Genomic DNA, 15,233 nt, shown 5'->3' on the forward strand with positions numbered 1-15,233 from the left:
CACTGACTATGTCAATATGCTGTTCTTGTTGCATTTACATGCTACGTTTTACGTAACTCTAAACAGTGAATCTAGTAGTGTAATCTAGTAGCGTCTTGTGTAATTTATTCTTACCTTTTGGCAGACAGTGATCCCAAAGATATCGTTCATTGTATCTTTATCGTTATAGTTATGGTGTGAACTCTGCTTTTGTCTTTAATATAAAACGATTTTCAAAACCATATTTTTTATAGGTATTGTTATAATGTGAATGGCCCTTAAGATTGTGAATTGCAAACAACGGATCAGTCCATCATTCACCGAAACGCATAGAGAGGCTACGGTAGCTGCCACAGGACAAACATGTTGTTAAGACAAAGTACAGTAGTGACAAAACGCATTCTGAAGAGCAGTTTGTTTGTTTAGTGCTACTGTAGAAACATGGTGGCACAAAATGGCGACTACCATGCGAAGGGACCCGCAGTGTACTGTGTGTAGATAAAAACAGCTAATTCTTAGGCAATAGACACATAACCGTTCATTATGTAAGGTCTTTATACACCACTGGTAATATAGTTATATAGATTATATTGTATTTCTGTCAAGAGATCCTTCTAAATGTTACACACTGCACCTTTGACATTATTTACTTTGACAAAACACGTGATGCACACAGGATCTCTCGACACGCAGGACACATATTTTGGAAAAGGGAACCACACACGTGACAATCCGAACACTTTTTTTGAATTAGCGCATCCTCGGATGAGCAGTCACGAGCCGCCACTGATGTTAAGTCAGTGCAAAGACGTGATTAGGCATCGTGCTGCGCATTCCGCGCGAATTGAGCCTTGGACGAGTTGAAAAATTTGAACTTCGTCGGATTTCCGCACCGCGTTAACCAATCAGGACCTTGCTGTAGTAGTGAAGTGATTACAGGAAGCGAGCGGAGTCTTAGCGGAGTCGCAGAAGCCCCTCCCATGACGCGAATTTCCCCGTGAAGAATTTCACTAGAATTTCACACGCGACTTTCACGCGTGAATGAAGCGAGTAAACTCAAATGTTCAAGCGTCCAACTATGCACGAATAGCGCGTTTTTGCCACCTCTACCGCGGCTGGTGTGAATGCACTATTATGAAATCTTCTGAAATTACAACAGTAAAAAAACATGTTTAGTAAAGTTAAACCATGATTACAAAATAAACAGTGGTTGGCTTTACCAATGGTGATTAATACACCAAAAAACATGGTTAATTTTGATAAGGGCTGTCTAAATAAAATGATTATTTCATTCATAAATATGAATTAATTGATTGAATTGGTACATATTATTAAAGTATTAATGTATTGATTAATGATGATTAATTGATGTTTAAATAATAATACATTTTATTATTCAAATTCAAATTATTAATATTTATGTAAGCAATTCAACAAGGTGTGTATAAATATAAGTGAAAATGACGCCTCAGTGGCAGAAATAGACTGTGTAAATGTACTGTTCACCCATTCCACGCTGAAACTAACGTAATGCCGGTGAGAATCAGGTTCTGTCATCGAGAACGTGATGACAGAGACGAAACATTAATATTACACAGCCCACACATCACTAAAATGCAAAAAAGCTTGCGTCCTTTTCTGTGTTCAAGGACACATGCGCCAAGTTTGACCCATGTTATTAAATTAAATTTTAAATATTAAAACCTCATGGCCTCAGGCTATGTGTGCCAGCTATATCATGTTTAGGAAGAGTGACAGGTTTTAGTCTAACGGAAGCACACAGGTCATTTTTCTTCACTTCTTTTGAACTCCTGCTCTGTTCCTTTGAATCATCTGTAACTGTCTTCAGGCTTTCTTTAAGACTAATGCAAACTGATTACAGCTGGAGTATGGCAAATGTCTGTATGCCATAGCGTAAAGATGTTGTTATGGGTTGTGATTATCCAGGGACATAAAATGTTCTGGGTATTTAAAAATATTCATGGTATATTTTTAAGACAGTATGGAACGGTTTCCTGGACAGGGATTAGACTAGTCCTAGATTGAAATAAATGTAAGAGCTGTCCAAACTGCAAACAACTTGCACTGACATGTCTTAAAATACATCAGTGCCCTTTGTTTTGCCTCGAAATGCACACAAGTAATGTTTTTAGTAAGGCATGTTTGTTAAAACTAGTTATATTTCCTAATTAAACTAAGGCCTAGTCCTGGCTTAAACTAATCCCTGTCTGGGAAACCGCCCCAAAATGTTATTGTTTATGTTTAAGCTTCATGACAATACTGTCATTATTTTGTCAACTTGTTGCTCCAAAACTTTAGGTGTTTCTGGTAAAAGACCAAAGAAGTTTAGCAAACACATCTGATCTGCTCTTTTTCAAACGCTTAATAGCACTATGAATAGACACATTGCTAATGCATCTTATGGAAATTACACGGCATATTTGCTAAAATAATATTTAATTTTTTTTTATAAAATATACAAACAGACAAGTATTCTCTCATTAACTATTTCTAATGTACATCTCTGAGAAAATTCTGACATAATAACATTTTTTGTAGGGCTGTCAAAAGATTAATCTTATTAAACGCATACAAATTAAAAGTTTGTGTTTGCATAATATATTTGTGTGTGTGTGTGTGTGTGTGTGTGTAATTATTATAAATACACACAACCATGTACAAATGAAGTTATTAATTTATTTATGTTTAAACATTTATATATATATATATATATATATATATATATATATATATATATATATATATATATATATATATATATATATATTCATTTAAATGTCTCTTAAATACATATGTGCATGTGTTTGTATTTATATATGGGTGATTCTCAGGAAAACTTGGTTTTAAAAATGTCAAGCATGAAAATGTAAAAATTGCTTAAATTTACTTTTTTTCCCACCAGACATTGAAAAACAAAGTCTGGAGTAAATGGGAACATTAATTTAAAAACTTTTACTTATCATTTAACACTTTTTGTAACATAATTTAAAAAATTAGTCCTAAAAAATCTCATTACCGCAACAGTCAGAAAACATCAACACTGACATATTTTCAAAATGACATGACAAACCTGAAAGAACATAATTTGGAGATTCTGCACATGCATTTAAAATCAAAGTATTATGCTTCTATTAATTAAATTAACATTTAATAAGCATCTGTTGCGGTATATGATAATTAAAATGTCGTGTAAGCATTCTGACAAGACAATATTTCAAATTAACTGTAAAAAAATGATCTTACCTGGTAGCCATCTTGAAGTAACTGGTCCATGTGCTTGGTCACTCAAAATCAAACTTTATTAAAATTCTGTATGTGTGCTTAAACTGCTCTCAAAAAGTGTTGCGGAGGATGAGAACATCAGGCATGGACACATCATTTTCCTAATTTTTCTTCATTATTATTATACATGAATATTCAGTAAATATTTTTTCTGTCATCTAAAGTAGTCTAGCAAAACATCCATTTATTTTTTTTCTTAATATTTTTATGTTAATTTGATTAAATTACAACATACCGCATGTTCAAACACAGCTGGACACATTACGGTAATGAGAATTTCAGCAGAAAATGAGATAAAATTTACAATTATAACTTCTTATGTTGAAATCACACATTGTGCAAGGTAGAACGCAGTATTGTGTTAATTCTGATGCTTTTTAATGTTACTATATTACACATTTTAAAGCTAAAATCATTAGTGCCGTGGTGTTTCAATGGTTTCGTGAGAATCACCCATATACAAAATAATTACACACAGTGCACACACATATATTATGCAAAAACAAACTTTTATTTTGTATGCAATTAATCGTGATACATTTTTTGATAGCCCTCATTTTTTGTTTTTGTGCGATTTAATGTCTGTACTGTATTCACTGTAAAGCTGCTTTGCAACAATACCAAACTATGTAAAAAGCACTAACACACACAGGACTAAAAGAGTTATATATGTATACCAGCCTGATCTCACAAAAATTTGTGCATATTTTATGAATTGGCTAATTTGTATAAATTAATACGAAGTTAAGATTAGTTAAGTTATGATTATCATAAAAAAACAATAACGGAACCCCACCCCTAACCCCAATGTCACAAGGGTCAAGGCAAATTATACAAACAATTACGAAAGTAGTCTTACAAATAAATACGAATTAGCCAACGTATAAAATCTCTACGAATTGCCATGATATAGCATTGAACGTAATCATGTGTGTGATTTTTTTCTAAGTGTTCCCAAGCCATACGATAGCTGGGTGAAGTACGGATTAATTATTTATTATTTAATATTTGCAATTAATTAATTATTATTGCAATAATTTAGTTAACAATTACTGTGGTCACAATTCACCTTCATTGCACAGAAAACACTTGACCATTGTGTTATAAATAACTCCAAAACTCATATGAGTTGTGAAAGACCCGGTGCTGAATAAATAGACAGATTTTGGTTTTAGGGGTGGGGATGAATTGTTCCTTTAAGCGATTTGCAACTAACCAAGCTATCTAAACAGATATGACACAGGCCACTGGTTTTTATCTGTTTTGAAGGCTTGTAATTACTTCTTTTGTTTCATTGCTTTAAGCAAAAATAGTGTATCTCTCTTAGGAGACACATCATTGTTTTCTTTAAATTAGTTCCCTGATGTCTGTTTACTGCACAGTTGACATGTTACAGAACATGAAGTCTCACACTGTGTCTGTCCACATTAAAACTAAATCACTCCTATTACAAACACACAAACTAATGATTAATATCAATTTTGTCATTTTACATTTAAATTACCACTGACTGTCAAAGAGACTTCTGATATTTCCGGTTAACTTATTATAATATTTCATTTTACATTTCATTTCTACACAAATGTATACATTGTTTTTTATTCTAAAACAGCCAATGGAAAGTCTGTGTTTTTAGCCAATATATTTGAACTGCAGATAAATATATGTGCTGCACTCCTAATTGTCTACTTCATGTGAGGTGAGTAGTATGTCCATATTCAAAGTATTTGGAAAAACAGTAGGCGAGAAGTACCCTACTTCTTTTGGTAAGATTTTGAAGTGTCCATTACTCTCGGGTGAGCCCCTGGGAGAAGTCACCCATTGAAGAAGTAGAGACGTTGTCATTTAAAAAAAATATAACAATTTGTACACATGATGTACACATGACCTAAACATGATGTACAAACATGGCGGACGTAGCTCGTCCGAATTTCATGCACACTACTTATTTTAAAGGTGCAGTGTGTAATTTTTAGAAGGATCTCATTGTCGCTTCGGTTTAGGGTTAGATTTACATAAAATGACATCCCTACCCAAGCCCAACTCTAACCCTAATGCTGCGTTTACACCAGCCGCGCACTGAAAAAAATTATTCATTGAATTTAATCAATTTTTTAAGGTAAGTGGTTGCAATCAATCCACTTAAGCTACATTTGAACAAAAAAGATTAGTAACGTAAAATAAAATATAAAACTTTTGTTTGAATGTGGCTTGGATGGATTGATTGCAGCCACTTACCTTGAAGAGTTGATTGAATTCAATGAATCGTTTTTTTCAGTGCGGTAGAGGCGTGAAGCACGAGTGATTTCAATGTTAAGTCAATGTTAAGATGCGTTGACGCGCGTCTGGAGGTCTCGTGGCGCGGATGAGCCATTTGGTGGTACGCGATTCCGTGTCATTCGCATGGGAATTGAGCGGCTGGCACGTTACGCGCAATACACACGAATGGTGCTTTTTGTGCATTTTGCGTTCGACGCGAATTGCCGGCTGACGCCCGAGTTAAAAAATTTGAACTTTGGCAGGATTTCGCACCGCGTTAACCAATCAGGAGCCTGCTTGCTGCTGTGGCGGCAGCCACGCCCGGAGTCACTCATTCAACATGGAGGAACGCTTGATTTTGTCTGTAAGCAGTCACCCGGAGCTACAGTATACGACACAAGTTCTTATTTCTATAGAGACAGGAATAAAAAGGACTTCGCTTGGAAGAGTGTCAGTGAGGACATCGGGCAACCTGGTAAGTTGTAATACACATTTCACTTTTGAGTCACGTGACGTTTATCGACCCGCCATTTATTTTCCCCCTATAGTAAGGCTACCAAATACAAACCGGTAACTCTCTCGATAAATGCACAATCAACATCAGTCATCTTGCAAACAGACAACCGCCATAGCACTTGCCCCTCCCACAAGAAGCAGATTTTGCCTATGAAGTGCTTCAAATGCTTGCTTTTTCCACCCGTCTACACGTGCGAGTGCATTCCAACTGTTCAAACGCAAACTAGGTGCGGTAAATGCGATTTTGACGCCTGAAACGCGGTTGATGTAAACACAGCATAACGCCAGGCGACATATACAGAAATAAATTAGAAAAAAATGTATAAACCAATATATAAAGTGACATTCTAATGCAAGCACCAAATCTAACCCTAAACCGAAGCGACAATGATTTAAAAATAGGAAAAACCAGTTGAGTAACCAATCCGTGATAATCACACGAAAACAGGAATTCGTTATACGATCACGAAAAAACATGGAAATTTGTGATAATATTGTAATAATATGTTAGTAGCCTTATTTTTCTGAGGTCTAATTACACAGAATTTATGATAAATTATGATAAAAATTCATAAAACTGGGGCCCCCTGGCACCATTTCGCAGCCCCCAGTTTGAGAACCACTGCTATATAGAACATACAGTTTAACGGTCCATAAGTACGTACTTCATCTAACTCTTCATGCAATTTCGGATGCAGGGTCTGGGAAGTCTTCCATTTTACTGTTAAGCCTGGAGCTCACAGCTGATGAACATTCAGAGGTAATGCTTTTAACTTAAACCTTCAACAGTTTGAGTGTTGACAACCTCTACCGACCTCACAAGTCACTTTCAACAGAACGTCAGATCGTTCCCGTACTGACGGTTAAATGCTAATGGCTGCTTGAAGCTGTAATATCCATTTAATATTTTTCATGACCTCTACGATGTAGCAGACACAGGCTGAAAAGCTCAGATTTAATTCCGTCCATGTTGTTGAAGCGATTTTATGCTTAATATTCCACGTTTGCATTTGATTTGTCAAATTTAAACGAAGCACTGTAAGATATAACAGTGTGTGACTGAGCATGCTGCTACATGACCGCGGGGCGTTGAGTTTGTACAGTAATCTCAGAACGACAGGGCTGCTGTTATCAATATGACACTCATTGGTCTCTGTAGGAGCTGTTTTATTACTCTAACTGTAATACAGTCAAACATCTGATCTTCTAACTGTACAGTTCTCATATAATACAAATCTTGGATCATTCAGTCACATTGCAATTAGTATAACAAATGTTTTATGAAATAAAAATGTGATTGAAACTAATTTGGGATATTACACCAGACTACCAGGATGCAAGGTTATATAAGGACACAGAATACAAAATAGTTTCTACAGGTATAAAAATCGTTTCAAACATTTCAATTAGGAAAATTATATTATGTATATATTATAATTTTATAAATAAGTAATGAATGATAATAATAATAATAATAATAAAAATAATAATAATAATAATAATAATAATAATAATAATAATAATAATAATAATAATAATAATGCATTTCATATTAAAATGTCAGTTTTATTCTGCACTTTAACTCAATTTATTGAAATAACAATACTTCTATTAATCTTAGGTCATATTAATTTCAGTACTAATACATTTTTTAACTATTACTATGTACATTAGTAAATGCACAATAAGCTAAAAAAAAAACATTTGTACTGTCATAACAATAACAAAGATTAACTAATGTTGATAAACCACATTGGTCTTTGTCTCCTAATGTATTTATCAGTGATTACAAATACAACTTTATTGTAAAGTGTTATTTCTTTACATTTGAGGACTTCCCCCAAGGAAATCTTGTCAGTTTTAGCAAACGTCTGTGTCCAGTTTTGTTGCAAAGTACAGTTATATAAACATGCATGTGGTATCTAGCGTCTGAACTTGTAGCTGGTGGCTGTTGAAAATAATCTCCTGAAGAGAGATGAACTCCTGAAGTCCCATCATTACTTTCTCTCAACTTCTGCTTGCCACCTCTCTGCTGTCATGCTTCACCACCTCACCTGCCTCTATTGCTGCCTATGCATCTAAAGTAAGTCAGTTTAAGCTCCGCCCTCCCTCCGTGAGTGACAGCTCACAGCGGCTGTCGCACGCCCGTCTCACTTCTTACTGTAGCTGTTAGAGCTCATCAATAATTTATTGACATTTCCAGTGGTAGAGAGGAGAAAGGATTCTCTACCTCCTACAAGTCATATATTGTTAGAAGTCATAGACTCGAAAAAACGGTGCTAAATCGCACAAAAGTGGTTTACTTGGGAACCATTTTTAGGGATAAACATCATCAGATGTAGAACCTGTGTAGCAACCATATTGTGCTATGTTGAACCATATGCTTTAGCACCACTATATGGTTCGGTGATATATACTGTAGGTGCTCCGTGCAAAAAATGGTTCCCTTATGATTACGAACATTTAGTACTATTTAGCACAATTTTTTGTATGTAATAATCATTGAAGTAAATTGTTTTGTTATTGTCAATATGTTTATGTCCAAAATGACAATTTTTATCAATATTAAATGTGGCTGCATTAAATCAATTGTTAAATCCAATTGAGATTGTATGTATGTCTTTCTCCCAGGGTTTCACATAAACATCTTAATATCCCTGCTGTCGCCTGTGGCTTGCTCTCTGGAGGTTTAGTAAAGCACTTTTCTTTGTAAAGCTTCTTTGGAAAAGTTTGTATTGTAAAAATAATGCTTTGCAAATATTCACTGAATTAAATTGTTAATATTGAGCATTAATATATTATATATATATATATATATATATATATATATATATATATATATATATATATATATATATATATATATATATATATATATATATATATATATATATATATTTATTTATTTATTTATTTATTTATTTATTTATTTATTTATTTATATATATATATATATTTATATTAGGGCTGGGCATAGATTAATCTAGATTAATCTCATACAAAAAGATGTCTAACATACACATAACATATGAGTTTGTACTGTGTGTAAATATTATGTAAACAGACACACACACATACATATATATGTATTTAAGAAATGTTTTATTTAAATATTTGTTTATTATTTATAAATAATATAGAATATATAAACATATAAATATATATATATACACATGTAAATGTTTCTTTAATACATACATGAATGCGTGTGTATTTATATATACATAATAATTACACACGGCACAAACTCATATGTTATGCAAAAAAATACTTTTATTTTGTATGAGATTAATCTAGAATATATATATATAATCAAATAATACATTATTGCTCAATTTTAGAACAATCTAAATATATAATAAATAATAAATACTCTTTTTTTAGGTAATAAATGAGGTTATGTTTAACATAATACTGCATGTACTGGATAGGTATGTAAAATTGATCTTGTACTAGTAGAATTTTTAACCTTTTTAATTGTAAAACTTGGCCATTTGATTCAAATATATATAAGTTATGTTTAGTATTATTTCAATAATTACATTAACATAATTATGCAAAAAATAATAATTGTCCAGATACTTTTTGTTATTGCTGTATGTACTGTACAGTGTCAATTTGGACACTTTTGCCCTTAAAAATGTACATTATGATATTAAATGCATCATACAGCAATAAAGCAAATCAACTGGAATCTGCCGGAGCTTCTCAATGAATATTTCATCACTAACATTTAGCAACCCAACCAAATATTGTCAAAATATGTCTTGTCCTTAATTTAAACTGTACAAGTTTATTAAAAACATTTAAAACATTTTATGCTGTAAATGTGCATGTGTGCTTTTGTAAATAAATGCAATTTATTTTAATATTCTGTTATACGGTTACATTCAAAATTATGTTAATAAATGTAAAAAAAAAGTTTCTTTCAGGAACCATACAGCCTGACAAAGAACATTTTAGGAAGCTTTTTATAAAGTGTGTATTGTATAAACAAATATAATAATAGTAAGAAGGGCCAGAGCAGTGAATAATCATTTGTAAAATATAAATGTGCAGATGTGTTTAATTATTTAAATCACATACATTACAAACTAATGGTGTCCTAATTGTTTATTAGTTTCATTTAAATGTCTTTGTTGAGTTTTCTCAGTCAAAACTTTCTAAATAATTGTTCTTTGTATATAATTATATTCATATAAAAGCTCACTTAAAATACCATTTTACTTTGGTAGGCAGTGACCTCTTCCACATGTTTCATGTCAGAATAAATCAGAAATGAGATGCAACACTCTTAAATGGAGTGAAATGGTGTGTAACAGGTTAAAATATGCCTTTGCTTTCTGTAAAACACAATGAAAGAGTCCCTGAATGAAATGAAACCATTAAGCTTGGAGACACATTCGGCAGGGTAATGGCTTCCATTAGAGCATATTAGCCTTGTCTTTTTTTCATCTGCCTTAATTTTCGATTGATTCAGTTTCAATATATTTTAGCGCCACTTGAATGACTGTATATTGAGATATTATTTGAAGCCTGATTAGAGTCTTGTCCTTTATAAAATGAAAGAAGTGCCATTAAGTCGTTGGATGCACGCTTCTGTTTCAAAGGAAAATAACTCTGATGGTACATTGCACTGGCAAGCTCTTTCATTCCTGTAAAATATTTCTGATGTCTTTAAATGTTAATGAATGCCAATTAATTGCTTGTACAGACCTGTTAAAGTGAAGAGAGATCTGTCTCGTAAAAATTTAAAAGCAAGATATTAAACGCAGGTGAAGGGATACATTTTAAAGAACACTTTATGTATTCAGCAAAACTATTTTAATTCTCCATTTATTTTGTAACTCAAAGGTCTGGGGGAATATCTCAGACTTTAATATAATATTTTTACATTTGTAAATTCATTAAGAAATGTAGTATTTCTAAAATTATGTAAAAGTTACAACATACATCATCAGACAAAAATGTGCTGCTTGTCAGTGTAGCAGTACACTTAAAAAAAACTACACATGCTGTGCCCTACATTACATCTCCTAATCGCATTAGTGGATGTAAGTGCTGCTCCAGTCAAACACTAAAGATAAAACATTTTGCACAGCTTTTCTGACAGCGTATCACTGCCAGAAAACATTGAAACAGTTAAAATGCTCTTTATAATTAGGCTGTATCAATAATACTTATAGAGTACCTGTTTGTTTTTAGATTTATTAACATACTTTAAATCAATTGTTGTTAACAAAGCACAATGAACATACAATAAATAATGTATTTGAAATAACTAACAAGATTTATAAATGCTGTGAATATCATTGTTAGTTCACGTTAGGTGCTTTCAGGCAATTGTAAGTTGCTTTGAATAAATGTGTCTGCTAAATGAATAAATGTAAATTAGCTAATGTAAGTGAATAAGACAATGTTGTAGCATACTACTTTAGGGGATCTGTTGCCACTATTTAATTTAATGCACTGGTGCAAGTTAAACATTTGAAATAATTGATTTATTGAAAGATTTAAAGTTGCAAACGTTTTTATTGAGTTGTCCAGACATAATAATGTTAATAGTTACATCAAGTTAATATTTTGTGAAACTTCAAATTAATTATCTGTGTTAGTTTAAAACATTATTTAAGTCGTAGTAACTCAATGCATTTAGCTTGATAACTTCAGGTTCCCAGCATGCTTTGCATGGGACTTGATAGTGAGAGTAAATGTAGAAATATGGTGTTATTTTATGCATTTCTAATCAAGATGAAAACATGAGAAGAATATGGCATTTTGATAAAAATGCTAAAACCGGTTGTCTTCTGCAACCTGACAAGTGTTGTTAAATAAAAAAGTTTGAATCATTTTAGTAGTTTTATGTAAATCAGTATCCATGATTGAATCAAATTTAAAATGCAAAAAATAATAATAATAAAAACAACTTTTCAACACATTTTTTTAAAGTACATCCAACTTATTATAGTTTGTTGGCCGGAATTAATTTCAGAAATAGTTGTCTTAACTCAAAATAATTGATGCAAACTGTTGCGTTAATTTTTTTGTTGAGTCTGTCCAAGCAATATTTTTTAAAGTAGGCATTTACTTTTTCCAAGTTTGTCATAAAGGTATTTTTCAGTAAAAAAAATAATTCTTACTTTCTACCTGCATTGCCAGGGCACATGATAGGAAATATGAAATATTTTAAAGTTTCTAAAGATTTTTCTTTCTTAAATCTCTATGTTCATATTGTTTATGTGCACAATTTTTCACTGTGCATTATTTTAAAGAATTAAATAAATTGTATTATATACCATATCTCTTGATAATATCACATAAAAAAAGAAAAATGTGTGAATTTCATTTAATTTTAAAGGTTTAACGTGGTTTAATAATTAATTTTAGTTGTGTTTTTTGAAATCGAACTTAAATGTAAAGTGGGAGGGGGGAGAAAAATCTGAGGAGGGTTTTTGTATTTCACTGGCAGAACTTGGCTAACATCACTTAAACCAGCATTAATAAAAAGCATATGCAAGATGACATAAAAGAAACATCAAATGTTTGGCAGGTGTCAACGTGGCTTTTGTGCAAAACTCATACTAGAAGCGCATAACAATGAACAATGTTTGAGCAATTTGCTATTCTTGGACGGGCAGAATGTCATTCTTTCCATTTATGAGCCGTAATTCTTTTTATTGTGGCCATTGAAGCCTCAGCTAAAGGGCAGCGCCAACATCAAACTTAAGATAATCATGAACAAATCTCTGCAAATGACTTCAGTCAATTCACAGTGATAATTTACAGCTGTCTTGTGACATCAGAGAGGAAGACGGACGTGAGCAGAGAATACAACATCACTTCTATCTATTGAGAGGGTGATCTGATATATTAAGGTATACTGCTCAACGGGTTGTCTTTTAAAGCTCATTAGATTTTATGGATTGAGATCTATCAAGTTTGTCTCTTTGCGAGCAATAAAAGCAGAAGCAAATTGTTGACACAGTAAAAACGTTAAAATAATGCGGATAGCATCAGATAATTTGGTCTTTTGAAAAATTTGATGAGAAATTTTAGTTTTTAATTAATTTAGTTCATTTAGATTAAGACATTTTTGTAGATTGCAAATTTGTGAGATGCTGTCTGTGAAATCCTGGTTTAAGTCTTACAATCTATAATGATGAGATTAGGAGCAACATTTGATTTCTATCATTGATTTCAATCTTTAACATCATCAATATTAAATATACCAACATTATATATTTTTTACAGAATGTTCTATCCGACATAATGTAATGTAAAAAAACAGTCAATCACAAATGACTTTAGCTGGGTTTTCACAGGAAGGGTCACAATAGGAGAAATAGGAGACATGATATTACTGAGGACTTTTCTTAATGCGAGGAATATGAGAAGTAGTGGAGGTTTGGTTTGTCATCATTAAAAAAAAATGAACCCCATGTTTTAAATCTATATTTACTGTAAATTATTTACTGAATATTCTTTCATCAGATGCAGCTCTAATCCCAATTTCACATGAATTTGGTTTGAGACCAACATTAATGTTGTCAAACCTTTGCACAATGTGTCCAACAGCATGTTTAAACCGATTGCATGTAAGATTCATAATCTCTTGAACATGGCAAGAGAAAATCTACAATTCAGTCTGCTTCTTATCTAAAAGCTATCATATGAGTTCAGAAAACGTTAACATTATTTACTACTATGGTCCTTCAGGCATTTTTGGTGCTTTTTGAAAACGATCAGACGTGGCTATGGAAACCAGGAGAGTCAAAGTTTTTCAAAAATTCTCGTTTTTTATAGAAAAAGATAAATAAATAATGCCATGTTGGGGACACGGGTAAATAAATGAACGAATTGTCATTTTCGAGTCTTTTTAACCGTAAAAACAACTGAGGAATTAAAACATCACATTTGTATTGCTTCATGTAAGTCACAGCTAAATTGCTTTGAGTGCGTGAAATCTTAGTAAACACTAGCACATCTGGAAAAGTGCATGTGCTGATTTTGTGATGATTTACAGATGCAGAGTTCTATTTTTTCTGCAGACACCAAAAAAGTATTAGCCCAAAATACCAAATAAATATTTGAAAAGTGTTCTGTGAAACACTGCAAAGTTTAATTTACCCTGAAGTAACTTCCAGATTATTCACATGCATATGTTTTTCTAAACTCAGGTCACGTGTATTGATACAGTTACGTCCCTGATGTCCTTTATCAATGCTGTATTTTAACCAACATCTAACACTCAGCCTGAGAGTCAATAAGGCCAAAGAAAACCACAGAGAGATCATTCGCAGTGATCACCTGCTCGCCCGGTCACCTGGCGCTCTCTCTCGCCATCAGCAAGGCAATCCACAATCAATATTGAGCCCAACTGCACACCTGCATTCAAGGTTGTGCTCCAAACCGGATTAATTAAAAACGCTGTGTTGTGTCCCTGTTGATTTTCTGAAATGATTTTTCACAGCCAGAACCCAAGTGAAAGACATGAAGAAAGCACTTATTAGCATCACATTCACACAGAAGGAAAACTTGGACAAAACAGGGAAAAGATTGATGATGAACTGTACTGTTTGAAAACACGGGTTTTAAAAAAAATCGGGTAGTCTGCAACAACTGTGATAAAGTGGAAATCCTAAATGTGCCGTGTTCTTATAGAAATGTATCTTACTACTTATTTTGTTTGTAAAACTTATACAAACGTACGGATCCCCTAAGGGGACATGGAGCAAAAATTAAATAAAGTTTAGTTTTGCGTGCGCAATTGAAACTATCGCGTGCTCACGTGAAACCATCGCGTGCCCACGTGAAACTACCGTGTTTAGTTTTGCGTGCTCACCTGAAACTTTCACGTGCGCACACAAAAGTTTCAGGTGAGCACGCAAAACTAAACTTTAAAAAAAATTCTGCACATGAAGGTTTTGCATGAGCACATGAAAGTTTCACGTGAGCACATAAATCTAAACTTAAGAAAATTTATGACAAAAACAGTTTTAAAATGTAATATTTTAATTAAACAAAACACATAAAATTATACCTAGTAGTGCTGTTTGTTAGTTGGCTTATTATTTTTTAGGTTTAATTACACAGAATTCATGATAAATTAATGTATTTTATAAAATGTCATAAAACTGGAGCCCCCCTTGCACCATCTCGCGGCCCCCCTGGGGGCC

Source organism: Misgurnus anguillicaudatus, chromosome 14, assembly GCF_027580225.2.
Source record: "Misgurnus anguillicaudatus chromosome 14, ASM2758022v2, whole genome shotgun sequence".
NCBI lineage: Eukaryota > Metazoa > Chordata > Actinopteri > Cypriniformes > Cobitidae > Misgurnus > Misgurnus anguillicaudatus.